Source organism: Stegostoma tigrinum, chromosome 28, assembly GCF_030684315.1.
Source record: "Stegostoma tigrinum isolate sSteTig4 chromosome 28, sSteTig4.hap1, whole genome shotgun sequence".
Lineage (NCBI taxonomy): Eukaryota > Metazoa > Chordata > Chondrichthyes > Orectolobiformes > Stegostomatidae > Stegostoma > Stegostoma tigrinum.
Genome location: NC_081381.1, coordinates 14,589,083 through 14,615,044, shown reverse-complemented (window position 1 = coordinate 14,615,044; position 25,962 = coordinate 14,589,083). Strand labels below are relative to the sequence as shown.

Below are 25,962 nucleotides of genomic sequence, written 5' to 3'. Positions count from 1 at the left end.
TGGCGTTGAATCCTGCCAAGAATTTAATGATGACCATGAAGCCAGGGCCAATTGTTGGGGAAAATCCCCATTCAGCTCACTCATATTATTTAGGGAAGGAACTACTATCCTTACCTAGCCTGGCCTGCAGGTGACTCCAGACCCACAACAATATGGCTCACTCTTAACTATCCTCTGGGCAGCAAGAGACTGGCAATAATTACTGGCCTAGCCAGCAGTGCCCATATTCTGAATGAATTTTAACAGAATAGTCTACATTTCTGACCACCCGTAGGGTGGTGAGCGTTTGATATCTCTGGAGAAGGAGTGCATGTGTGTGAACATGTCGAGGCAGCTCTGTGACTGTCTGTGACCAACTGATGGTGCAATGTGACAAGGGTTATGTTGGGAAGTGAATCAGCTGGACCATTTCAGAATGATGGCAGACAAATGAGCAAAAACGCTTGCTGAAACGACTTGAGATCAATTGTGTCGCAGGGGGTGCTGATGTTCTGTCTGGTAACATTTACCCAGTACTTTCAAACTGACTGTACCATCAGATATCAAAGCACCATGGACAATTATTCTGCAGCAAAAACATTTCCTAATCAACCTGTTCTTAAATGTAATCCCACACCTATGGCACAGGTCTCCAATCATTCTGTTTTAGCATTGATTGAAAGAAGAAATAATATTTTAGTGCCAGGAAATCCTGTTTAAAATTGGTTACATTGCAGAAATGTTTCAGAGATACAGTGACCACAGTAATCCTGTGCTGTGATTCATGACATTTTTCGCTTCAATCTGATGTTGAAAGAAGGATTTATTTGTGAAGTAGGTTGTTTTAAAATCAACCTGTCCAGTTATCTTATTTCTGGAACAGGCAGGACTTGATCCTGCATCTCCTAGCCTAGAAATAGAGGTACTACAACTGAACCACAAGAGCTATGGCTTGATTTGTAGCATACTTTGTCTAGGTAGGGAAAGTGAGTGGGAAGGGGAGATAGTGGTGTGCTGGTTATGTAGTCCAGAGGCTAATTGAGTATAGGAGCAAACAGGTAATTCTACAGCTGTACAGGGCCCTGGTGAGACCGCACCTGGAGTATTGTGTGCAGTTTTGGTCTCCAAATTTGAGGAAGGACATTCTTGCTATTGAGGGAGTGCTGCATAGGTTCACGAGGTCAATTCCTGGAATGGCAGGACTATCATATGTTGAAAGATTGGAGCGACTGGGCTTGTATACACTTGAGTTTAGAAGGATGAGAGGGGATCTGATTGAGACGTATAAGATTATTAAGGGATTGGACACTCTGGAGGCAGGAAGCATGTTTCCGTTGATGGGTGAGTCCAGAACCAGAGGACAGTTTAAAAATAAGGAGTAGACCATTTAGAACAGAGTTGAGGAAAAACCTCTTCACCCAGAGAGTGGTGGATATATGGAATGCTCTGCCCCAGAAGCCAGTGGAAGCCAACTCTCTGGATATTTTCAAGAAAGAGATGGATAGAGCTCTTAAAGATAGAGGAATCAAGGGTTATGGGGATAAGGCAGGAACAGAATACTGATTGTGGATGATCAGCCATGATCATAATGAATGGTGGTGCTGGCTGGAAGGGCCAAATGGCCTTCTCCAGCACCTATTGCCTATTGTCTAATGCTTTAGGAACTCTGGTTCAAGTCACACCAAGACAGCTAACGGGATCTGAACTGAATTCATTAAATCTAGACCATCAAGTTAGTTTCTATGAAGTTGACCGTGACAATGATCATTGGCTTCCCAAATCTCCTTCAGGAACTGAAATCTGCCATCCTTACCTGATCTAGTCTCTACGTGACTCCAGAACCACAACAATATGGTTGACTCTTAACTGCCCTCTGGGCAAATCACTCAGCTCAAGGGCAGTTAGGGATGGGTAACTAATGCTGGTGTTGGCAGTGACGCCCACATCCTATGAAAGAATAAAGGAATGAAACTGATCTTGGAATCGGGAACCTGATTCCAATTGATCCTCGGTCATTCCTGTTACCCAGGCCCAGATTCACTGTGAGAACGTGCTGTCTACACCAGTCATGTTTTACCTGTGGCCCCCTTCCCCTCTTGCATGTTGTACAACCCCTTCTCCGCACTCGTGCCAGCATTTTATTTCTCTTCCTTGTCTAAATGAGATTGACCGATGTTGCGGCAAATTATGAGCCTCTGTGTCATGTGAGCATTGACGTTGACTGAAGTGGGCCTGATGCCGAAGCTTCATAAAGGACCCCCTTCTGAAAACGGGAGGCTTCTGCCCGTTAAATCTGGGCAGGATTTGAACTTGGGGCCTAGCAGGAGCAGAAATCAAAAGTCAAGCTGGGGAAATTGGGGAAATCTGGGATTGTTTTTTTTCTGTATGAGGTAAACCTTGGGCAGGGCATTCACTTCTACCCAGTCACAGGGTGATGGGAGGCATCAAGGGAGTGGGGTTAGGTGAGTTGCGATTGAAACAGAGTCGACACAGATAGGGCTGGCTAAATGGCCTCCCCTCTCCCGTGCTCTAGCAGTGACTCTGCGTGATTTTCCCCGCAACAACCCATTAGTGACCTAAAACGCCATTTCGCTGGTATCCGGTTCAAAACAGTGGAAGGTAAGTTAGAAAGGGGTGGTTTCAAAATGGAGGTGCTCTCTGTCTCCAAACATTTTGAGATTGAAATGCAAAAAATGGCTTGTTCAGCCAGGCCAATGCTGCGGGTAGAGCATTCCCTAGGCCTGGAGCCTGCAGGATCTTGAACTGCCATTGCCAAGCATCTGAACGACTCCATGGGCCTGGAGACTCATGGGAAATCCCTGCGGGTTCATAGCCTCCACTCCATCCCACCTATCCCTGTGCCATAGAAATGGTCCAGAATATCAAGATAGAGGCAAGATTTTAAAAAAAACCTTGTTCCAACAATTTGCATTTGTATAGCAGTCTTTTGCAATATGACATCCCAATGCACATGCCAGCAATGTCATAGAACAAAGCTTACCTCTGAGGTTTTCACACAAGGACATATTGTGACAAGTGACCAAAAGCACTTTCTGGGTTGAAAGGCGCAGAGGGAGGTACGGAGCTGCTGAGGCTCGAGGAGGTATTCCCGAGTTTTTAAGGGGGTTAGCAACAGAAGGCTCGACCATTGATGGAGGAATGATTCAGAAATGGGGATGTGTGAGAGACCCAAATTGGAGGAGTGCCAAAGTTGTGGACATGTGTGGAATATTACAGCGATAGGGGGAAAGTGAAATCTGTGGGAGCGTTTGAAAACAACTAGAAAATTGAGGCATTGCTGGAGCAGGAAGCAATGACCACAGGAGCGATGGGAGAAAGGGACACAGTGACATTGGAAACAGGCAGCGCAAGCAAGAGCTCAGACATCAAAACTAGTAGGTGTCGTGGGCAATCTTACACCCCAGAAACTTGCAGTGTCCTGAACACACAGACCTGAGCTGCCACCTTCAAAATGGTGGGGTAACTCCAGGGGATAAGAATAAAATGTTCAGATTATTTTGGTCAAAGTTCAGGGGCTTGACTTCCAGACAAGGATGTCTGTTTTGGGGAGGAAAAGCAATACATGAAAGACATACAAAGTACATGTCAAGTGGAAGCAGGTTGATCGAATCCCAGATACGGGGCGTGTCTTTAGTCTGGGAACTGCAGAGTCAATTTCTGCCAATAATCTGAGAGACTTGCTTTAGTTTATAGAACAACAACTAACAATTTTTGATAATTTCCAATCAACCTGTTATCATGGTCCTCTGGAGCACAGGGGACTTGAACCTTGAGCCTCCTGGGTAAGTGATAGAGACACTGTCACTGCACCAGAAGAGCTCTCAACTTAGAAGTACATTGTGCCTTTGTGTGATAAGATGCTTCCTCAGCACATGGAGTATGAATCATTTCCATTTAATTGTGCATTGAAGTAACTTCTGGTATTGAGGCAGTACACAGATTGTGAAGCTGATGCAGGTCAGCTGAAAGTCACGTAATCAAAGCAGTTGAACTCATCTGTTGATTCCATACCACATCTATGCACACACACAGCCACACACATGCAGATACATATGCACACAGGTACATACACACACACACACACACACACACACACACACACACACACACACACACAGTGACAAACACTCATACATGCACATGCTCACAGACACACATTTGGACACACACACACACACACACACACACAGAGGCTTCAAAACACCAATGTTAAACATTGAACAGTAAAATAACATTGATTCATTGTGTGTGTCTGTGTGTGTGTGTGTGTGTGTGTGTGTGTGTGTGTGTGTGTGTTTTCAACCATGACTGACAGAACAACTCCATTTGCTACCATTCCTGAACTGGAAAGTGTTCATCTCATTAACATCAGAGAAGCAGTTTGTGTAATTAGATGTATCACCATCCCTATCAATTTAGAACAAAAAGGTCTTAATTTATCAGGAAGAGTTTTATCCGCACTGTTGGAGAAGCTAAATATCCTTCAGATCTCTGGAGGGATTATTTGAGTTCCCTTTCCATCAACATTATTTGTGAAGGACTGAGTGGTTCATAGCCTCAAGAACTCTTGCCACTTTCTGCAAAACCCTTTCACCAGCTGCACTTCTTCAGGCCTGACTCTGAACTTCTCAAAGAGCATTTCACCTTCTCGAGCTCTGGAAGAGACACATTCGGGCTCTGGTTTTAACTGAGAAGGCACAGTCTGGTCATGGTTTTAACTGAGACAATGTGAGCTCTCCCTTCCACAGTCACCAGATCCAAGCTGTGCACTCGGCATATTTGACCCACTGCACCCAGGGTCATTGTAGTTTTCCTGAATCGCTGTGTGCAAATGCACTAGATCAAAATCCTGGAGCGCCCTGCCCAATAGCCAAGGTCAGGACTCGTGTTTAACTACAACCTACATGAGTCCTCTCAGTCTTTTACAGCGGACCATGAAAGCCTGGAGCTGAATGAATCTCCAATCACAAAACTGGCCACGAACCTGACCCTCTAACATAAGAATCACCTGATTGCTATTGTTTAGAAATACTCCTCAAACCGCTGACAGAGTTTGAAACGCTGCAACAAATAGTCATTCTTGTGCTCAAATGAAACTTCACAGACTCACTGACAGTTACAGCACGGAAGGAGGCCATTCAGCGCATCATGTCCACACACCAGGTCTGTCCCCGAGTCCCAGTTTCCTGCCTTTTCCACATATTCCAGCCCACCGCAGAGACTTGCTCTGTGCTTTCTGGTACTTTGAATGCTCTTCAATGGCAATAATTTAGAGCGACATTGAAAAGCTCTCCCACTGAGCAGCACAGTGGATCAGCGATAATGGGAACTGCATTTGCTGGAGAATCCAAGATAATAAAACGTGAGGCTGGATGAACACAGCAGGCCCAGCAGCATCTCAGGAGCACAAAAGCTGACGTTTCGGGCCTAGACCCTTCATCACAGAGGGGGATGGGGTGAGGGTTCTGGAATAAGTAGGGAGAGAGGGGGAGGCGGACCAAAGATGGAGAGAAAAGAAGATAGGTGGAGAGGAAGGTATAGGTGGGGAGGTAGGGAGGGGATAGGTCAGTCCAAGGAAGATGGACAGGTCAAGGAGGTGGGATGAGGTTAGTAGGTAGGAGATGGAGGTGTGGCTTGGGGTGGGAGGAAGGGATGGGTGAGAGGAAGAACAGGTTAGGGAGGCAGAGACAGGGTGGGCTGGTTTTGGGATGCAGTGGGTGGAGGGGAAGAGCTGGGCTGGTTGTGTGGTGCAGTGGGGGGAGGAGACGAACTAGGCTGGTTTTGGGATGCGGTGGGGGAAGGGGGGATTTTGAAGCTGGTGAAGTCCACATTGATACCATTGGGCTGCAGGGTTCCCAAGCGGAATATGAGTTGCTGTTCCTGCAACCTTCGGGTGGCATCATTGTGGCACTGCAGGAGGCCCATGATGGACATGTCATCTAAAGAATGGGAGGGGGAGTGGAAATGGTTTGCGACTGGGAGGTGCAGTTGTTTATTGCGAACCGAGCGGAGGTGTTCTGCAAAGCAGTCCCCAAGCCTCCGCTTGGTTTTCCCAATGTTGAGGAAGCCACACCGGGTACAGTGGATGCAGTATACCACATTGGCAGATGTGCAGGTGAACCTCTGCTTAATATGGAAAGTCATCTTGGGGCCTGGGATGGGGGTGAGGGAGGAGGTGTGGGGGCAAGTGTAGCATTTCCTGCGGTTGCAGGGGAAGGTGCCGGGTGTGGTGGGGTTGGAGGGCAGTGTGGAGCGAACAAGGGTGTCACGGAGAGAGTGGTCTCTCCGGAAAGCAGACAGGGGTGGGGATGGAAAAATGTCTTGGGTGGTGGGGTCGGATTGTAGATGGCGGAAGTGTCGGAGGATGATGCGTTGTATCTGGAGGTCGGTGAGGTGGTGTGTGAGAACGAGGGGGATCCTCTTTGGGCGGTTGTAGCGGGGGCGAGGTGTGAGGGATGTGTTGCGGGAAATGCAGGAGACGCGGTCAAGGGCGTTCTCAACCACTGTGGGGGGAAAGTTGCGGTCCTTGAAGAACTTGGACATCTGGGATGTGCGGGAGTGGAATGCCTCATCGTGGGAGCAGATGCGGCGGAGGCGGAGGAATTGGAAATAGGGGATAGAATTTTTGCAGGAGGGTGGGTGGGAGGAGGTGTATTCTAGGTAGCTGTGGGAGTCGGTGGGCTTGAAATGGACATCAGTAACAAGCTGGTTACCTGAGATGGAGACTGAGAGGTCCAGGAAGGTGAGGGATGTGCTGGAGATGGCCCAGGTGAACTGAAGGTTGGGGTGGAAGGTGTTGGTGAAGTGGATGAACTGTTTGAGCTCCTCTGGGGAGCAAGAGGCGGCGCTGATACAGTTATCAATGTAACGGAGGAAGAGGTGGGGCTTGGGGCCTGTGTAGGTGCGGAAGAGGGACTGTTCCACGTAACCTACAAAGAGGCAGGCATAGCTGGGGCCCATGCGGGTGCCCATGGCCCTCTTTGAGAGAGACCACTATCTCTGTCACTCCCTTGTTCGCTCCACACTGCCCTCCAATGCACCACACCCGGCACCTTCCCCTGCAACCGCAGGAAATGCTACACTCGCCCCCACACCTTCCCCCACCACATCCCAAAACCAGCCCAATTCGTCCCCTCCCCCCACTGCACCACACAACCAGCCCAGCTCTTCCCCTCCACCCACTGCATCCCAAAACCAGTTCAACCTGTCTCTGCCTCCCTAACCTGTTCTTCCTCTCACCCATCCCTTCCTCCCACCCCAAGCCACACCTCCATCTCCTACCTACTAACCTCATCCCACCTCCTTGACCTGTCTGTCTTCCCTGGACTGACCTATCCCCTCCATACCTCCCCACCTATACTCTCCTCTCCACCTATCTTCTCTTCTCTCCATCTTCGGTCCGCCTCCCCCTCTCTCCCTATTTATTCCAGAACCCTCACCCCACCCCCCTCTCTGCTGAAGGGTCTAGGCCCGAAACGTCAGCTTTTGTGCTCCTGAGATGCTGCTGGACCTGCTGTGTTCATCCAGCCTCACATTTTATTATTACAGTGGCTCAGCGGTTAACACTGCAGCCTCACAGCACCAGGGACCCGGGTTTGATTCCACCCTCTGTCGATTGTCTGTGTGGAGTTTGCACATTCTCCCCATATCTGTGTAGGTTTCCTTCGGGAGTTCCGGTTTCCTCCCACAGTCTAAAGATGTGCTGGTTGGGTGGATTGACCAGGCTAAATTTCCCATAGTGTCCTGGGATGTGTAGGCTAGGTGGATTAGCCATGGGAAGTGCAGGGATAGGGGTGGGTCTTAGAAGGATGCTCTTTGGAGGGTTGGTATGGGCTGAGTGGCTTGCTTCCACACTTAGGGATTCTGTAATTTCTCTAACTTGTAAGTTCTTAAACTCATTGGATCTGATGTACTTGAGTGGAAGCCAAATTTGTTAAACTTGGGAGTAGGAATATACAGTGTGGAGTTGGCTCAGTCCTCTAGCCTGTGTTACTTGTCCTGATTTTGCAGTGTTCAAAGTTTGGCCAGCATCTCATGGATTGAGAGGAATGGAGTTTGGCATTGGGAGCAAATGTGCGTGACATTGGACATTTTTCAGTTTCTCTTGGTCTCGTGCCTGCTGAGTGAACTTTGCATTCATTAATTTTCATCTGGGTGCATGGGTCTGCAGTATTTGTGAATGAGACATGAGAGTGTTCATTTCAAAAATAGCTCTAAGTTTCATTTTCCAAAAATGAGGAAGTGCTACCTGAGGCCATAACAACTACCATTTTGTTTCCCCCCAGTTCTGTTACACAAACTGCAGATGGTTACAAGCCGTTAATGTGGAAATCAGACCGAACCACGATATCACTGCATCTCTCGATTTAGATAAACATTTAATAATACCCACCCTTTATCAAGCCCTGCCAAACACTCTCCCAACTCCCCCAAATCACAGTCCCGGCACATCACCAAGTTTTTATACTATAACAATATACCAATATACACTAATTTTTTTAGCTTCCTTGAAGTGTACAAATGGTTTTGAGCATAAGCTAAGCAAACAGATCCACTGTTTTTTTGTGAAGAACTGGGTAAGGTTGTGATCAAGAGAAAGCATTGGAACATCAAGTTCTGCAGAATTCTTGGTCACATTTGGAGACCACATTCTGACCACAAAAGTGCCAGGCGATGATAATCTCCAACTGGAGAAAAACCCACCATCTCCCCCGGATTTCCAATAGTATTGTCAACACTCAAACTCCCACTGTCAACATATTTGGAATTACAATCAACCAGAAACCAAACTGGGCCAGCGACCTAAATATTGTGGCTACAAGAGCAGGTTAGGACTAAAGCAGTGAATGGCTCCCCCTCTGACTCCTCAAAGTCTTCTCAACGTTGACAGATCCCAACTCGAGTGTGAGACAATACTCTCCACTTGTCTCGATGACAACAGTTCCAACACTCAAGAATCACCATCCAGGAAAAAGCAGCTTATTTGACTCTATTGACCACCTCAAATAATCTCTCTCTCCAACACCGACGCTCAGTTGCAGCAGTGTCTACCATCTACAAGGTGCACTGCAAAATTCACTTTGGCTTCTTTAACAGCAACTTCTAAGCACACAACCACTACCATCTAGAAGGACCAGGGCGGCAGATACAGAAGAACACCACCCCCTGCAAGTTCCCCTTCAAGCCACTCACCATCCTGACTTGGAAATATATCACCGTTTCTTCACTGTCGCTGGGTCAAAATCCTGGACCTCCCTCCTTAACTGCATTGTGGTCATGCCCACTCCACCTTCTCCTGGCATTCACCACCAATTTCCTTTGGGTAATTAGGGATGGGCAATAAATGCTCCCTGTCAGCGAAGCTCACATCCGCATGGAAGGATTTAAAGAAGTTGCTTCGCCACTTCTGGCATCCCATGTTTCCACTGGTGATGAACCACAGTCAAACTGAGCTGGGACAGCCCTTGGGCATGTCACCCCCAGAGGTTTCCATTCCATCAACACGTGGCATAAGTGTGCCCTCCGTGACTGCAGAGCTCCCGACTCAACAGGATGCCCATTCATCCTCTATGGACACTGCCCGATCCTTGCTTTTGAATGGGATAGGAGCAAAATTGTGTCTACATTTGGAGCTGGAGGCCTGTTCAGTTTCTAGTCTTTTTGAGATGTGGGTGTCGCTGGCAAGCCAAGCATTTGATTCCCGTTCCTAAATACTTTAGAATTGAATGGCTTGCCCAGATTTCCAGTGATTGAGAGTCGGCCACATTGGCTGTACCTTGTCAAAAATGGGTCAGACAAGGTAAGGATGGCAGTTTCCTTCCCTGTGGACATTAGTGAACCCGATGGGGTTTGACTACTGTTGATTATTGATTTATGCTCACTGCTTCAGAGACTAGCTTTCGTAACAGCGTCGAATTCAAATTCTACCTGCAGTCAGGGTGAGATTTGTACCCTTGATGCCTAGAACATTAGTGAGGATCTCTGAATTACTAGTCTAGTGGCATTGCCACAAACTCCCTTATTCCCTTCCTACCCAGTCAAGCTATAAATTCAGGCAAGTTTCTCATAGAATCTTAGAATCTGTACAGTTTAGCAAGAAGCTATTTAGCCCATCGAGTCCACACTGACCCTCCGAAGAGCATCCCATCCAGACCCAGCCCCCAATCCTCTCCCCGTAACCCCACATTTAGGTACAGGTAGAGTGTAGGTAAAGTGGTTACGAAAGATACTTTCCTCTTGTAGTCAAGGTATTGAACACAAGATCAAGGAGGTGATGTTAGAGCTACAAAATAACTCTAGCTAACCCAAGTGGAGGACCCCAAAACTAGGGGGCACGAGGTTAAGGTGTGAGGGGAGAGATTTAACAGGAACCTAATTTTTTCACACAGAGGGTGGTGCATGTGTGGAATGAGCTGCCAGAGGAAGTAGTGCAGGCTGATACAATTATAACATTTAAAAGGTGTCTGGTTGAGTACATGTATAGGAAGGGTTTAGAGGGATACAGGCCGAATGCTGGCAAATGGGACTAGATTAATTTAAGATATCTGGTTGGCATGTATCTGTTTCCATGTTGTACAGCACTATGACTCTAATCCACAGCTGAAATACTGCGCGCAGCTCTGGCCACCAGGCTATTAGGAAGAATACGATTGCAGTAGAGAGGATACAGAAGAAATTCAGCAGGGTACTGCCCTGGGCTGGAGTGATTCAGCTACGAAGAGATTAGATAGTTTGGGTTTGATTTCTTTTGAGCAGCGAAAGCTGAATGAGGTCTGTTTAAGGTGTACAGAGTTCTGAGGGGCATTAATAGGGTAAATAGAAAGAAACCTTCCCCCTTAATTGAGAGGTAAATAATGAAGGGGCACAATTTTGATTTAAGGAGCAGTGAGTTTAGAGAGGATTTGAGGAATTATATTCTTATCCAAAGGGTGAGGGCAACTACGACTCACCTGGTAAAGATGGGACCCCACGAGACATTTTAAGATCTATTCAGATGGATACTAGAAACACCATTGCACACAAGGTGACAGGTGTTGGAAAGTGGGATTAACGTAAATGGATGTTTAATGACTAGCATAAACACCACAGACTTCGTTCTTTGCTGTAAAATAAAGACTCTGTAACTCTCGTGCCTTTCTCATTAAGTAGGGCTGTTTGATACGCTTTCCTTTGATGTGGACCTTTCAGCCAACCACCTTTTAACTCTGTTGTACAACTCTGATACTCTCTGCTCCTGATGTTCGAGCTTTTGTTTTTAATCTTTTCTCCCCTCTCCTTTCATCCTTTCTGAGTTTTGGTTCTTCTTTTGGAAGGGTTCTTGAGCTGTGGGAAAACCCGCCAACCAACGCCAGCTTATGAAACACCAGTCCCAGGGGAGCGAGAGGCATGAATCAGGCCCAGCTAATCGCAGCACGGGACCTGTTTTAAGCCATCTGGAGTAGAATGTGAGATTCAAACTGTAGCTGTACATGCAATGTCCCCACTGAGTCCCACTCCACTGTACTCCCTTAAAAGATGTTCTTTGGAGATAATTACATTCCTGAAATGTCTACCGGATGTGTAGCGAGTACACAGAATTTTTTGAACTGTCAATTAATTAAAAGAAACTTGCTTCTGGTGGGAGATAATTGCTCACCATTTCTTGGCAAACCTAATTTTTATATCTTCTTTTATATTTCTCTACCTCCTTGTTCACTTAATAAAACGAGAGTAGGAACTGATAAGAGTAGGAGAGGTATTTGCGTATGCTTTTCTTTGAATTAGACTTCCTTGAAAGTAAATTTACTTTAGCAGCCACTAGACCATTAACTGTCTGATCCTGGCTAGGTGAACATCCCAGAGCTAACAGCGACAGAAATGGGTGTTTCAGGAGCATGATCCTGTCATATTTTAGCGTAAAAGATTTGGCCAGGCTGCAGATTGTAGGCCAGCTGCCAGCAATGCAACTTTGAGCCTCATTAAATGGAGCTGTTTGTTGTGGAAGGTGTGGTAGCAGATGGTAACCGGTGTTGTAGCTACGGAAGTCTGCTACAGGTGACAGAATGAAAACAACTGAAGGTACACACCAGTTTTATGGCTACTTCCTAAATTAGAATTCTGGATGGATCAATGTCACAGATGTTCTGATTTCCGACTTTTCATCATTCATGAGATACAATCATCACTGGCAAAAGCAACCCTTATAACTCATGAGGAAATGGTTCCTGAACACAACTGAATGGTTTGCTGAGCCACTGGAGGGGACATTTAAGGGTCAACCGCATTGCTGTGGTTCTGGAGTCACGCCTAGGCCAGACCAGGTAGGGGCAGTGGATTTCCTTCTCTGCTGGACATTAATGAAGCAGACAGGTCTTTAGGAAAATTTAATGGGCTTGAGCCCACTGTTTCTGTTACTAATTAGCTTTCAATACAGCTGCTGTGATGGGATTTTAAAAATCCACAGAAGAAAAATCATGTCGCTCTAGAAACATGAACTGCCACCCTCCCCAACGGATACTTCCAGAACTGCTGAGTTTCTCCAGCACTTTTTCTGTTACAATTTCAGATCTCCAGCATTTGTGTAGTTTAGCCCCAGATTAATATTCCAGGCCTCTGGAATACCAGTCCAATGACATTGCTACTGTACCATTGGCCGTGACTATAGGCTATTATGGTTTCTGCTTGCGTTAGAGATACAGAGTGAAACTTAACCATAGATTTTTGCGAGTTCTGTCAGAGGATAAAATGCAACATCTGTGAACAGGAAAACCTGTCCACTTATCATTTCTTTGGGAGCAAAAAGAGAAACAGCTGACCCACCTGCTGGTACACAGTGCCTTGGGCATTTAGATGTTAGATTGAGCCTCTTGTCTTCATTTTTAGAGTAATTCTGTTTTTAAGCAGCGGCGTCTTGGGTCTTGGGATCTTGTAGATTTTCCAACTACAACCCCATCTCTCCCTGCGCCAAGAATGCTCTGCGCACGGAACTCACTGCTCCATGCTTCTACCGAAGCCATTGTTGTGTACATTTCTAACTGTGACTCAGCAGGTTTGTGGGTTCAAATCCCAACGCAGAGAGCGTGTTGCAGACTGGCACCTTCCAAGGTTTAGTCCTGCGTGCTGACGGATGCACCTGAACCTGGGGCAGCTGCTGCAGGGGAGAAATTGGAAAGGATTGCAGTCTACACTGTTTCATCCAGAGGAGTTTGTAACCTATAGAAGCCCCTCAGGGACTGAATGTACATGGTGAACATTGAGAGCATCAAATTTGCCTTCAAGACACCACAGAGTGGAACATGGTACAGGGAAAGAAGTTTATTTCTATTACATTAGCTGTAGTTATTAATTTGAAATGTTTTCACCTCATCTAATAGAATTCTAATGATTTGTATTTGTCATATGTACTAAGGTCCTTAGAACTCACTTTGATTAACCTTAGAATCCCTACAGTGTGGAAACCCTCTGAAGGGCACCCCACCCAGACCCATCCCCTTACCCCCTCCCTGTAACCCTGCATTTTCCATGGCTACAGATACAGTCAAAAGTATTGTTTTGCTTGCTAACCAGACAAATTGTACCTTATTGAAGTCATTAGAGTAATAGAACAGAATGCAGAATATAATGTGATAGCGAAGTGTGAAGCTGGATGAACACAACAGGCCAAGCAGCATCAGAGGAGCAGGAAAGTTTGACGTTTCGGGTCGAGACCCTTCTTCAGAAATGGGGGAGGTGAAGGAGATTCTGAAATAAGTAGAGACATGGGGAAGGCGCATAGAAGATCGATAAAGGAGAAGATAGGGTGAGAGGCGACAGACAGGTCAAAGAGGCAGGGTTATAGCCAGTGAAGGTGACTATCGATGGGGAGGTAGGGAGGGGATAGGTTGGTCCAGGGAGGACGGACAGGTCAAGGAGGCGGGATGAGGTTAGTGGGTAGGGAATGGGAGTAGGGCTTGAGGTGGGAGGAATGGTCAGGGAGGCAGGGACTAGCTGGGCTGGTTTTGGGATGTGGTAGGGGGGTAGATTTTGAAGCTTGTGAAGTCCACATTGATACCATTGGGCTGCAGGTTTCCCAAGTGAACTATGAGATGCTTTATAATAAAATGTGAAGCTGGATGAACACAGCAGGCCCAGCAGCATCTCAGGAGCACAAAAGCTGACGTTTCGGGCCTAGACCCTTCATCACAGAGGGGGATGGGGTGAGGGTTCAGGATAAATAGGGAGAGAGGGGGAGGCGGACCGAAGATGGAGAGAAGAGAAGATAGGTGGAGAGGAGAGTATAGGTGGGGAGGTATGGAGGGGATAGGTCAGTCCAGGGAAGACGGACAGGTCAAGGAGGTGGGATGAGGTTAGTAGGTAGGAAATGAAGGTGCGGCTTGGGGTGGGAGGAAGGGATGGGTGAGAGGAAGAACAGGTTAGGGAGGCAGAGACAGGGTGGGCTGGTTTTGGGATGCAGTGGGGGGAGGGGACGAACTGGCCTGGTTTTGGGATGCGGTGGGGGAAGGGGAGATTTTGAAGCTGGTGAAGTCCACATTGATACCATTGGGCTGCAGGGTTCCCAAGCGGAATATGAGTTGCTGTTCCTGAAACCTTCGGGTGGCATCATTGTGGCACTGCAGGAGGCCCATGATGGACATGTCGTCTAAGGAATGGGAGGGGGAGTTAAAATGGTTTGCGACTGGGAGGTGCAGTTGTTTATTGCGAACCGAGCGGAGGTGTTCTGCAAAGTGGTCCCCAAGCCTCCGCTTGGTTTCCTGCATCTTTCGGCTGGCGTCATGGTGGCAAATTTCTGAAGAAATGTCTCGACCCGAAACATCAAACTTTCCTGCTCCTCTGATGCTGCTTGGCCTGCTGTGTTCATCCACCTCTACACCTTGTTATCTCAGATTCTGCAGCATCAGCAGTTCCTACGATGTCTGCAGAATATAGTGTTACAGCTACAGAGAAGACACTGAGAAAGATCAACCCTAATTTGAGAGATAAGGAGATGAGTTACATTTTATTGCAAATTCTTTAGTATTCAAGAATAATAGTTCTGTAATTTTTGCTTTAAGTTTCAGAAATAAAGTATAGAGTTTGGAAAATAATAAAAGTAAATTTGAGTATCAAAATTGTGGCTGTCACTCTGGTGCGGAGTCTTAACTTCAATTCAACTGAGCAGAAAGCTGAGATTGAAAAGCAAAATTGATTCGGGATGATGGAGAGAACCATTTCCAAAGATGATGGATTCAGTGGAACTTATTAAGTGTGAAGGCAGGAAGGTGACTGTACAGAAATAGAGGAGTCAGGAAAAGTATTCAGAACCACCCCAACTAACTGTTTTTGGTGTGGCTGAGATGCACACAAGTTTATAACTTGTCCCAGCTCAGAGGCTGGAAGCCATTTTACCAACGATAGGGGTAACATCCCTCTGTGATAGCAGCAAGAAGCCTGTACTTAAAAGATGCGAGATCCATGAGAGAAAAGGTATCAGTGACATGATGAAGCCTTTCCTTGTTTCCTTGGTCTTACCAAGTAGAAGCTCCTGGAATGCTGATATCCTCAATGAGGGAAGAAGCACATGCTTTCAGTTCGACACAGATGCAGCCGTGATTGAAATCAATTTCGCTACGGCCATCCTGCATCAAACAACATGGACCGGGGCATTAGGCAACTAAATGCAGCACTTCAGTAGTGAGACAGAGCAAGTTTGAACCAAACTGCAGCTGATTTGACACAATGAGAAAGTGGAAAGTGGAGAAGATCAGCCTAAAAATTTTAGTGTTGAATTTCTGCAGCTATTCACAAACTTAGGAATGCTAAAGACCCTCTCTGTCCTGAACCAAGTGAATGTCTGTTTACACTCAGAAAGATCATACCTCTGGTTTAGCAGCATCTGTGAAGAAATCAGAGATAACGTTTCAGGTCCAGTGGCCTTTCCTCAGAATTGAGGAAGGGTGACCAGGCCCAAAACCTTAACTCTGATTTCTTTTCACAGATGCTGTCAGACCTGTTGAGTTTTTCCAGCAATTTCTGTTTCTGTTTCTGATTTACAGCATCTGCAGTTCTTTTGGTTTTTAAGGTCCTTCATCTGTTCTCACCAACGATCAAGATGTGAGTTAACTTTCTGTTGAAGCAAAGGGATTATTTCAATCATGAGAGAATCAACAAGTTGGTGCTTCAGGATGGTCCCAGTGCAAAGACCCACTTGATCTATTAGAATCTATGTAGTTCTCATGGCTGAACAAAGCAATTACAGTCAAAGTTCATCCTCTGTCACATGTGGACAAGAGTGTAACAAAATTGGAATTTGTCCATGCTGGGCCCCACTCTGAGGCCAGGGGTCCGCACTGGGCCCCACCCCAAGGCCAGGAGTCTCTGCTGGGCCCCACTGGGAGGCAGTGAGTCTGCGCTGGGCACCACCACGAGGCCGGGAGTTTGGATTGAGTTCAATCTTCACAGAGCTAGATGCAAATATTGTTTCTTTTTGGCATCTACATATTAAAGCAGAGTTTAACTTGCATCACCCCACTTACGCAGTTCTGTTTCAGCAGATTACTTTTCAGAGCCGGGTCAGTATCAGAAATCTTCCAGAGGAGAAATCCGACCTGGAAAGGCTGAATGGAGTGGTGGTCCGCATGGATGACATCCTGCTCGGTGTTACTCAGACAGAATGTGACCTTCAAGTGCAGGAGGCAGGATCTGCACCCTGCAAAATATAAATTCTCACAGCCAGCTGTCACCTTCCTTTGGCATATCGTAATGCCTCCTGTGTCAGAGGCAATGACAGAAAACAAATGCAATTGCAAAATTTCCATCTCCTTGAAAATTGACTGAATCGCAGTGGCTCATGGGTAGGGAAAACCAAGACAGAAAGTTCTTGTCCAACTAAACTGCCATCAGTTGGCCACTCCGTCAGCTTTTGCAACAAGAGGAAGCACAAAATTGACCTTTTGAGGATGCCAAGTGTAGTGGATGATTTACTTGTTTATGATGAGAAACCAGTGACTCTAAAATCCCTGAGGCTTAATAACTGCAACGAAGACACCAAAGCCACTGGGACTCTCAGATGCCTGAGCCAAGGTGAGATATGTTGTTTGGTGGCCAGGTCTCTCAAATGAATTGGAAGAGATGATGTCGAGTTTCCCACCAGTAGTAGGGAAGTATGAGAACTGTCGACGCCATAAGTCTTTAAATTAACAGCAGGCGGGGATGTCTTAGTCATGGTGTTATACAGCACGGAAACAGGCCCTTCAGTCTAACTACTCCATGCCACCCATAATCCCAAACCAATCTAGTTCCACCTGCCTACTCCTATAAACCTTTCCGAGTCATGTTCTTATCCAAATGTTTCATTCCACACACGAGCCACTCTCTGTCTCCTCTCACCTTAAAAATATACCTCCTAGTTTTGAACTCGTGCACCTTAGGGAAAAGATTTCTGCATTTTGCCCTATCTATACCCCTCATAATTTTATAAACCACTGTCAGGCCACCCCTCAATCTCCTACATTTCAGTGAAAAAAGCCCCAGCCTATCTACCCTCTCCTTGTAACTCAAATCCTCCATTCCCAGCAACATCTTGGTAAATCTTAACTGAACCCTCTCCACTTTAATAATAACACAAGTGACACAAACTGGAAACAGTATTCCAGAAGAGGTCTCACCAGTGTCCTGTACAATCTCAACATGTCACCCCTGCTCCTGTACTCAATAGTCTGACTAACGTAGGCAAGCATACTAAATGCCTTCTCAACCAACCTGTCTACCTGTGACACAAATTTCAAAGAATTATGTACTTGAGCCCCCAGGTGTCTCTGTTCTCCAACACCACCCAGGGCCTACCATTAATTGGATAAACCCTGATCTTGTCTGTCTTGCAATGGACACAGAGGTAAAATGTTCTTGACTGTAGTGCACCACTAGTCCAAATGGCTAGATGGCAAGCAACTGCAGTGTTCTAGGGTCTGAAAGCTGAAGGGGAGCTTTGTAACTTTTGGGATCTCAGAGCGGATACTCTCAGCCAATGGACCGCAGTTTTACAGCATTGAAAGAGGGCTTTTGGTCCATCATGTCTGCGCTGGTCATCAAACATCCATCTGTTCTATTTTCCTTTTCTGGCACTTAGCCTGTAGCCTTTACACTGTGACATTTCAAGTGCTCATCTAAATGGTTCTTAAATTTCTTAAGGGTTCCCTCCTTTACCATTCTTTCAGGCAGATACCTATAACCCTCTGGATGATAAAACATTTCCTCATAACCTCCCTAAACTTCCTGTTCCTTACTTTACAATGGTGTCCCCAACAATGGACTTTTCTGCTGAAGGGAAAGATTTCTCCCTCTCTACTCTCTCTAGGCACCTCAGGACTTTGTACATCTCAGTCAAATCTCCCCCTCTGCTCTGGAAATGGAACCCCAGCCTATTTAGCCTCTCTTCATACTTAATACACTTCAGCCCAGGCAACATCCTGTCAATGTCCTCTGCATATTCTTCAGTTCAATCCTATAGTGAGATGACCTAGTTCTGCACACAGTGTCCTAGCTGTGGCCTCACTAAGGCTATGCACAGATACATCATAACTTTCCAGCTCTCCTATTCAGTGGCTTGACTTATAAAGGCAAATATTCCATCTGACTTCCTGACCACCCTCGTCCCAAGGATCTGTGGACATCACACCAAGATCCCACTGATCTTCTGTGCTTCCATGGGCCTTATCATTAATCGTATATCCCTTGCTTTGTAAGTCTTTCCAAAATGCATCACCTCACACTTTTCAGGGTGAAATCCCGTTTGCCTCTGTTCTGCCCATCTGACCAGCCCATCTGTACAACACTATCTATACTATCCTGTTGGCCAGGGCTTTCCTCCTTGCCCTATACCCCACCACCAATTTTTGTATCATCTGTGAACTTACTGATGAAACCATTGCTGATGAGTACTTTAAAGAAGTTAACAAGCCATACAGATTAGTGCCTGTTCCCAGCTCACTGTGATACCATCATCAATGAAGCTGACAGAGGACTGTGTAGGTCAAAGAACAATAGTGTCTAACTTGCAGAACTGGACACTGTTCACCTCCACTCCATCCTGGTTTAGTTCCAGGTGAACTTGTCCTGAGAAGAAGACCTGGGAGTTCCACTCTTTCCTCTCCCATTCGTGCCACAAGGATGAAATGATGACTTGGACAAAACAAGGGAGGAAGAGCAACGGGAACTGTTCTAGTCTGATGTGGAACTCTCACAGACATCATACAAGACGCTACCAACGGGAGAACTGGTTTGGATTCGAGATCACTTGTGTTGTAGATAAGTGGTGAAACAGATATCACATCCATCATGCTGCCTCGTTCAAACTGAAAACGACACTGAGCAACAGAGCTGACTGCTCCCTCTTGCAGCCTCTGAGCATTGTGATGCCATGGTCAGGTCATTCAGAAATTAGGTTAATACTTTCCTTCCCTCAGACTCTCTTCATAAAATTGAACAACAGCATGAGACTTAGAATATTGTAATTGCTGCTGAACATTGTGAGGGTGGAGTGTTTCTTGGGTAGTTAAGTCCTGTCCATCTTCATACCCGCAACTGGTTATGTTTAGCTGGTGTACATCTGTGCATGAGTTGCATGTGTCTGGTTATAAGCAAATGCAGAATTCACAAATACGATTGCATTTTGCAGTGCAGATCATGACCTGCACCGGGATCTGGAGATCATCCAGATCCTCAGCTTCACTTGGGTTGCAGAATGCAAGGTTGAAAAGGACCTTTATTACTCATTTGTGAGATGTGAGCATTGTTGGCAAGCCCAGCAAATATTTCTCATTTCCTTTCATAGTCCTTCAGAAGGTGTGGTGAGCCGCTACTTTGAATCGCTGCAGTTTGTTTGATGAACTTTTTTTAAAATTAGGTTTCTGTCCCAACCACAACAAAGGAATGGTGCTATATTTGCAAAACAAGATTGTGTGAGATTTCCAGTCAATGGTGTTCCCAGATATTTGATGCCTTTATCTTTCCAGGTAGTACAGTTGTGGGTTTAGATTGATGTTGGCAGTCCGATTTGGAAGGTACGGCAGAAATGTGAGAGATTACAGGCGGCACTGCAGTATGGGGTTCAGGTGACTGTGTGTGCAGGAAACAGTGCAAGGTAAGGTGCAGCTGGTAGTGCAAGGGGCAGTGTGAGAGATGTACAGGAGACAGTGCACGGGGGTACAGATGGCAGTGTGAGAGATGTACAGGAGACAGTGCAAGGGGGTATAGATGGCAGTGCAAAGGGAGGGTACAGCTGGCAGTGCAAAGGGAGGGTACAGCTGGCAGTGCAAGGTGAGGGTACAGATGGCAGTGCAAAGGGACGGTACAGCTGGCAGTGAAAAGGGAGGGTACAGCTGGCAGTGCAAAGGGAGGGTACAGCTGGCAGTGCAAAGGGATGGTGCAGGTAGGCAACGTGAAAGGCCACTGGTTTCAGCCACTGCGTGTCGGTGGTGAAAGGAGAAGATGTTTTAGAAGGTATTGGTTGGGGTGAGGATAGAGCTGTTCTTCGACATTACCTCGATTTGTTTCTATCAAAAATTGTTGTTAGCTCATTCTGTCTGCATCTCATTTATCACTTAGCAAAATGTACTTTCAGTGTGGAAAGCCTCAGCTTTTCTAGTTACTGAGCCCAACTGTTTGAGAATTCTTGTGAATCCAGTATTTGATGTCAAGGTGTTCAGTCAACTGGTGGCTTTGCTGCACCGAGTAAGTTTTCCAAAAGGTGATCAGGCTGGACTGAAACCCAAACGATGAGTTAACTTGCTCTGTAGTCAGTTCTCGATTCCTGGTCGGTGTGAAGTAACCCCATTAAATACTACACAGACTTAACAAAAAAATAGCATTTTAATTTGGCCATGAAAGAATTTTTGCCAACAAATATTGATAGTGTTCAAGGTCTATTATCAATTTGTTACAGCTTCTAAAGTGTGAACAATACTCAATAGAAAAAGGTATGGGGAATTTCAGCAGCTAGCCACTCATTTCTCACCCTGTAAACCAGGTGAGAGTCAGTCCGAGGACCTTGGGCATCCATTAGCTCACTGGAACTTATAGGAAGGGTGGACAGCATTTAGCAGGATGTTTCTGGCAATGGAGGGTTTGAGTTATAAGGAGAATCTTGATTAGCTGGGGCTTTTTCCACTGGAGCGTAGGAGGTTGAGGGGTGATCTAATAGACGTTTATGATATCATGAGAGGTGTACATAGGGTTAACGGTAGGTGTCTCTTCCCCAGCATGGGGGAATTTCGAGACTAAGGAGGATATTTTTAAGATGAGAGGCAAAAGATTTAAAGAAGACAATTTTTTTACACTGAGGATGGTTCATGTGTGGAATGAACTTCCAGAGGATGAGATGGATGCAGGTACAGTTAGGACATTAAAAAGATATTTAGGGAAGTCCATGAATGAGGAAAGTTTGGAGGGACACAGGCCAAGTGCAGGCAGGTGGGACTAGTTCAGTTTTGCGATTATGGTGAGTATGGACTGGTTGGATGTATGACCCTGAGTTGTGCCTACTAAGCTTCAGGCAGAGGTGAGGGTTGTCCCACTGAGCCATGGCTGCCCTCTGTACGTAACTCCATGGTAACTCCACAATCTCTCCTGATTGTGGAATGGTCCACTTGAACAACAAAGTCAGGAAGGAGCCAGCAGCAGGAAGAGCTGGGTGAGTGTGAGTGTTAGTGTTACGGTGAGGGTTTGGGTTAGTGTTAGTGAGAGTGTGAGGGTGAGGGTGAGGGGTGTTAGGGTTAGGGTTAGGGAGAGGGTTAGGGTAAAGGTTAGTGTTAGTGTTATGGTGAGGGTTTGGGTGAGTGTGAGTGTGAGGGTGAGGGGTGTTAGTGTTAGGGTTGGGGTTAGGAAGAGGGCTAGGGTAAGCGTTAGTGTTAGTGTTACGGTGAGGGTTTGGGTTAGTGTTAGTGAGAGTGTGAGTGTTAGTGTGAGGGTGAGGGTGAGGGGTGTTAGTGTTAGGGTTAGGGTTAGGAAGAGAGCTAGGGTAAGCGTTAGTGTTAGTGTTATGATGAGGGTTTGGGTTAGTGTTAGTGAGAGTGTGAGTGTTAGGGTGAGGGTGAGGGTGAGGGGTGTTAGTGTTAGGGTTAGGGTTAGGAAGAGGGCTAGGGTAAGCGTTAGTGTTAGTGTTACGGTGAGGGTTTGGGTTAGTGTTAGTGAGAGTGTGAGTGTTAGGGTGAGGGTGAGGGGTGTTAGTGTGAGGGTGAGGGTTAGGATTAGCTAGCCAAGACAAATAGTTGCACTCTATCTGAACTATGAGGGATTTACAGATGAGGTTGTTCAGCAGCCGAAAGTGAGAGGGACCTGCAGGAGATGCATAAACATGGGAATGAATCAAGGACATTGGATGCTGTTAAACCACTAAACCTCCTGTGGATTACCTTCACCTCCTGAAGGATCTATTGCAGCTGTGGCGAAGAGTATTGAACCCTATTCCATAAAGAATGTCAAGGAGGTCCATTCAAATCTTAGGAAGTGTAAGGGGCATCGTACAATTAAAGTAGGGGGTTGGTTAGCTTGGATGGCTGGTTTGTGATGCAGAGTGATGGCAGCAGTGTGTGGGTTCAATTCTCATACCTGCTGAGTTATTGTGAAAGTCTTTCCTGCTTAACTTCTCCCCTTTCCTGAGCCATGTGGTGACCCTTAGGTTAAAGCAGCACCAGTCATTTCTCTCTGATTTGAGAGTAAGACTAAAGTGACCATTTTCTGTTTGTAACAATTAATACTGATACTTCATAACCCATGAGAAGCACAAAATACCATAAAATGTGAAATTACAAACAGAAAGTACTGGAAATACCCAGCAGGTCTGGCAGCTTCTGCAGGGACAGGATCAAATGTGAAGTTTCAGGTTGGATATGATACTTCTGAAGAAGACTCATATTGGGTTTGAAAAGTTAACTTTGTTTCTCAGTCCACAGATCCTGCAGGAACGGCTGAGCATTTTTTTTTGTTGACACTTTCTGATTTTATTTTCGATCTCTGCTGTTGGCGTTATTTTGCTTTTAAAACAAAATGTGTTCTTGGTAAAGTTGGACAATTGTGATTGCCTCCCACAGCTTTTCATTCAATTCTCTGTTTATTCATTCTCAGGATGTGGGCATGACTAGCTAAGTCAGCATCGATTGCCCATCCCTAATTGCCCTGAGGGTAATTAAGAGTCGACCGCATTGCCCTGGGTCTGGAGCCACATGTAAAGCAGATAGGTAAGGATGGCAGTTCTTTCCCTAAGGAACATTAGCGAACCAGATGGGTTTTTAGCCATCAATCAACAATGGTTGATCGACATAGTCATCATTCAACTTTTAATTTAATTCCAGATTTTTATTGAATTCCGACTCCACCATCTGCCATGGCAAGATTTGAACCCTGATTCCCCCGAGTATAAACTGGGTCTCCAGATTTAAAAAACTTACCGATAATACCACAAGGCCACTGCCTCCCTGTAATTAAATGCTTCACCATCAGGGCAGGAACTTAAAGCTAAAATGTTTCATGATCCACTGAATTGTAAAGTTCATTTGGAGAGCTAGTGTTTATTTGATGGGCAGAATGGCCTGCTTCTGCACTTTAAACACTTCTGTGACTCTGACCTTTTGATGAATACTGTGAAGTGAAAGTGAAGGTCATTTCCCTTAGAGATGATTTTTCTTTCCCTGAAGTGGAAACTCCGCTCAGATATTCGGTTAAATCTCAGGCCTAAATCCCGATCGCCGTGTTAATAAATGTGAGGTTCAAAATTATCTGAACAAATAAACGGAAAATAAACTCCTCTTGGGCTGGGTTCTGTGTAACACTTTTTGCGGCTTTCTAAAGGAGCGCTTTCTGTCCCATTCAACTTACAATGTCATTTGTTGAAAGGCTTTTCAAACTAATTTCTGGTTTCATGTACATCCTTCTGTCTTTTATATTTATGCAGATGTTTCCCAGTTTAAATGTTTCTTAAAGACTGTGCAAGCTTTATTCTGTTTCAAGTTCTATCTCTAATCCTGAAGTCTAAAGTAATGGAATTTAAAGAATTCTGAAAACTCTTCCATTTTATCATCAAACGCTCTGAGGTCCATTATTACATGTGAGTGTTTATACTGAAAAAGAATGTATGCTATTGTTGTATCAAGGCGCTCCATGCTAAGATAAAGGTCATGTTGCCATGTCCTACAAGATAAGCACTGGATAACTGCTGAGTCTTGGAGAAGGTGCTGAAACAGGACACAGTTCGGGTTGGATTAGCCTGGCTCAAAGAGGGAGATAGAGGTGGGGAAGCCTCACTGGGCAGCTCCCTGGCACATTATTGTCACTGCACTACTTTACCAGGAGCAGACCCCTGCTCTGCAGATTTGGGCTGCTCCAAGTAAAACCCAGTTTAGCAGCGAATTCCCACCGACTGTGGTGTTTCAGCCACATTTTACAGGTCACGGCAAGCTTTGCTCGAGGATACTGTGAGAGCGTCACAGCTGAAATTAGTTTAGCTGCTTTTTACCGCCAGCCCATTTAGGGAATGGCCTTGTGTTGAGCCCTGCCAGCCACTCCCGAGATCTGCTAAAGAAATAAAAATAAACAAGGTGCTGCGACAATGGAAATCTGAAACAAACACAGAAACCGCTGGAAAAACTGAGCATCTGCAAAGAGAGAGAAACAGATTCGGGTCTAGTGACCTTGCTGAAGCCACTAGACTGTTCGTTCAGCAACCTGGGTGAAGATCTGGGGTCAAATCCTGCAAGGCAGATGGTAAAGTTTGAACTAAAAAAAAAACTGGAATTAAGACTCTAATGGTGACCATGAAATCCCTGCCAATTGTCAGGAAAAGCCAGTAAGTTAACTAATATCTCAGTGGAGAAGGTGATGATCGAGTGGTATTGGTGCCGGACTGTTAATCCAGAGACCCAGATAATGTTCTGAGGATCTCATTCAAATCCCATCATGGTTAGAATTTGACTTCAATTAAAAAAACCCTGGAATTAAGAGTCTAAGGATGACCATGAATCTGTTGTCAGGAAAAACCCATCTGGTTCAGTAATGCCCTTTAGGGAAGGAAACTGCCATCCTTACCTGGTCTGGCCCACATGTGACTCCAGACCCACAACAATGTGGTTGACTCTTAATGGTCATGTGGGCAATTAAGGATGGACAATAAATGTTGACATCCTGTGAATGAATGTTTTACAAGAAAGTGTATTTGTAATGGGATTTGACTTTATAGTCTGGAGAGAAAAACTTCTACTTAAATATGGTGGAACCCATGGCATGTTTCTCTTCAGGAGTATTTTTCATTCTGTTATGATTGTAAATGATGGAGGAATATGGGTCAAAGAAGTCACTTATATCTTGTTAACATGGCCAAGCCCATTGTGGGAGCCTTGTTAAACAGTTTTTGTTTTAAGTAGCTGTGTGTATTATGTGTATTCTTTTTGTTGGCCGCGTTTCATTTCCGAGAACACGGTGTTAGGACAATGCAGTTTAACCCTAGCTATATGTATCGAAAGTAGCCAGTTCATTGGATGTGTTTTACTGATCAGCTTAGGAAGTGGATCTCCTGTGTGTGAAGCTGTGAGTTTATCGCAAATTATCCCATTCTCTGCCGGCTTTATTTTCAACAATAGATTATATAGATTCCCCACCCCCCCAAAAAGAAGAAATCTGTGACTCCCACCACTTTCCAAGACTGCATCCTGTATGCAATAATAGCCTTCCACCCAACAAAGCGAAACTTGCCATTTCTATTTTTAGGTTTCCAAAGCATTTAGTCATGTTTTCGGTATTTTTAAGAATAAAAGTTAGGAAATTAATCTGCTCCGTATCTCATCTGCCTCTGTGCCAGCAGCCAATATTCTTCGACCTGAGCAACAAGTGGATCTTCATCGGTTGGTGGTGAGGAACCCTACTGCATGTCCCTGAATCAAATCACAGGACTAACCCAACACAACAGTTTCCTCCAGATACGCCAACAGCAAAAACAGTGAGTACGCCTATTACATGCCC

General features: G+C 45.6%; 1 protein-coding gene across 9 annotated transcripts in view; it reads left to right on the top strand.

The window, feature by feature from the left end:
- The window catches only part of pik3cd (phosphatidylinositol-4,5-bisphosphate 3-kinase, catalytic subunit delta), a 216,924-nt gene that overhangs the window by 77,860 nt on the left and 113,102 nt on the right, over positions 1-25,962 (top strand). For 3 of the 9 annotated variants that reach the window (XM_048561562.2, XM_048561559.2, XM_059655626.1), the window contains 2 exons: positions 23,077-23,189; positions 25,805-25,939. The gene's annotated coding sequence lies outside the window, so the exon portion shown is untranslated. Of the gene's footprint in view, positions 1-23,076; positions 23,190-24,037; positions 24,056-25,801; positions 25,940-25,962 lie in introns of those variants that run through there. The other 6 variants (XM_048561566.2, XM_048561561.2, XM_048561564.2 and 3 more) reach the window with 4 other exon arrangements.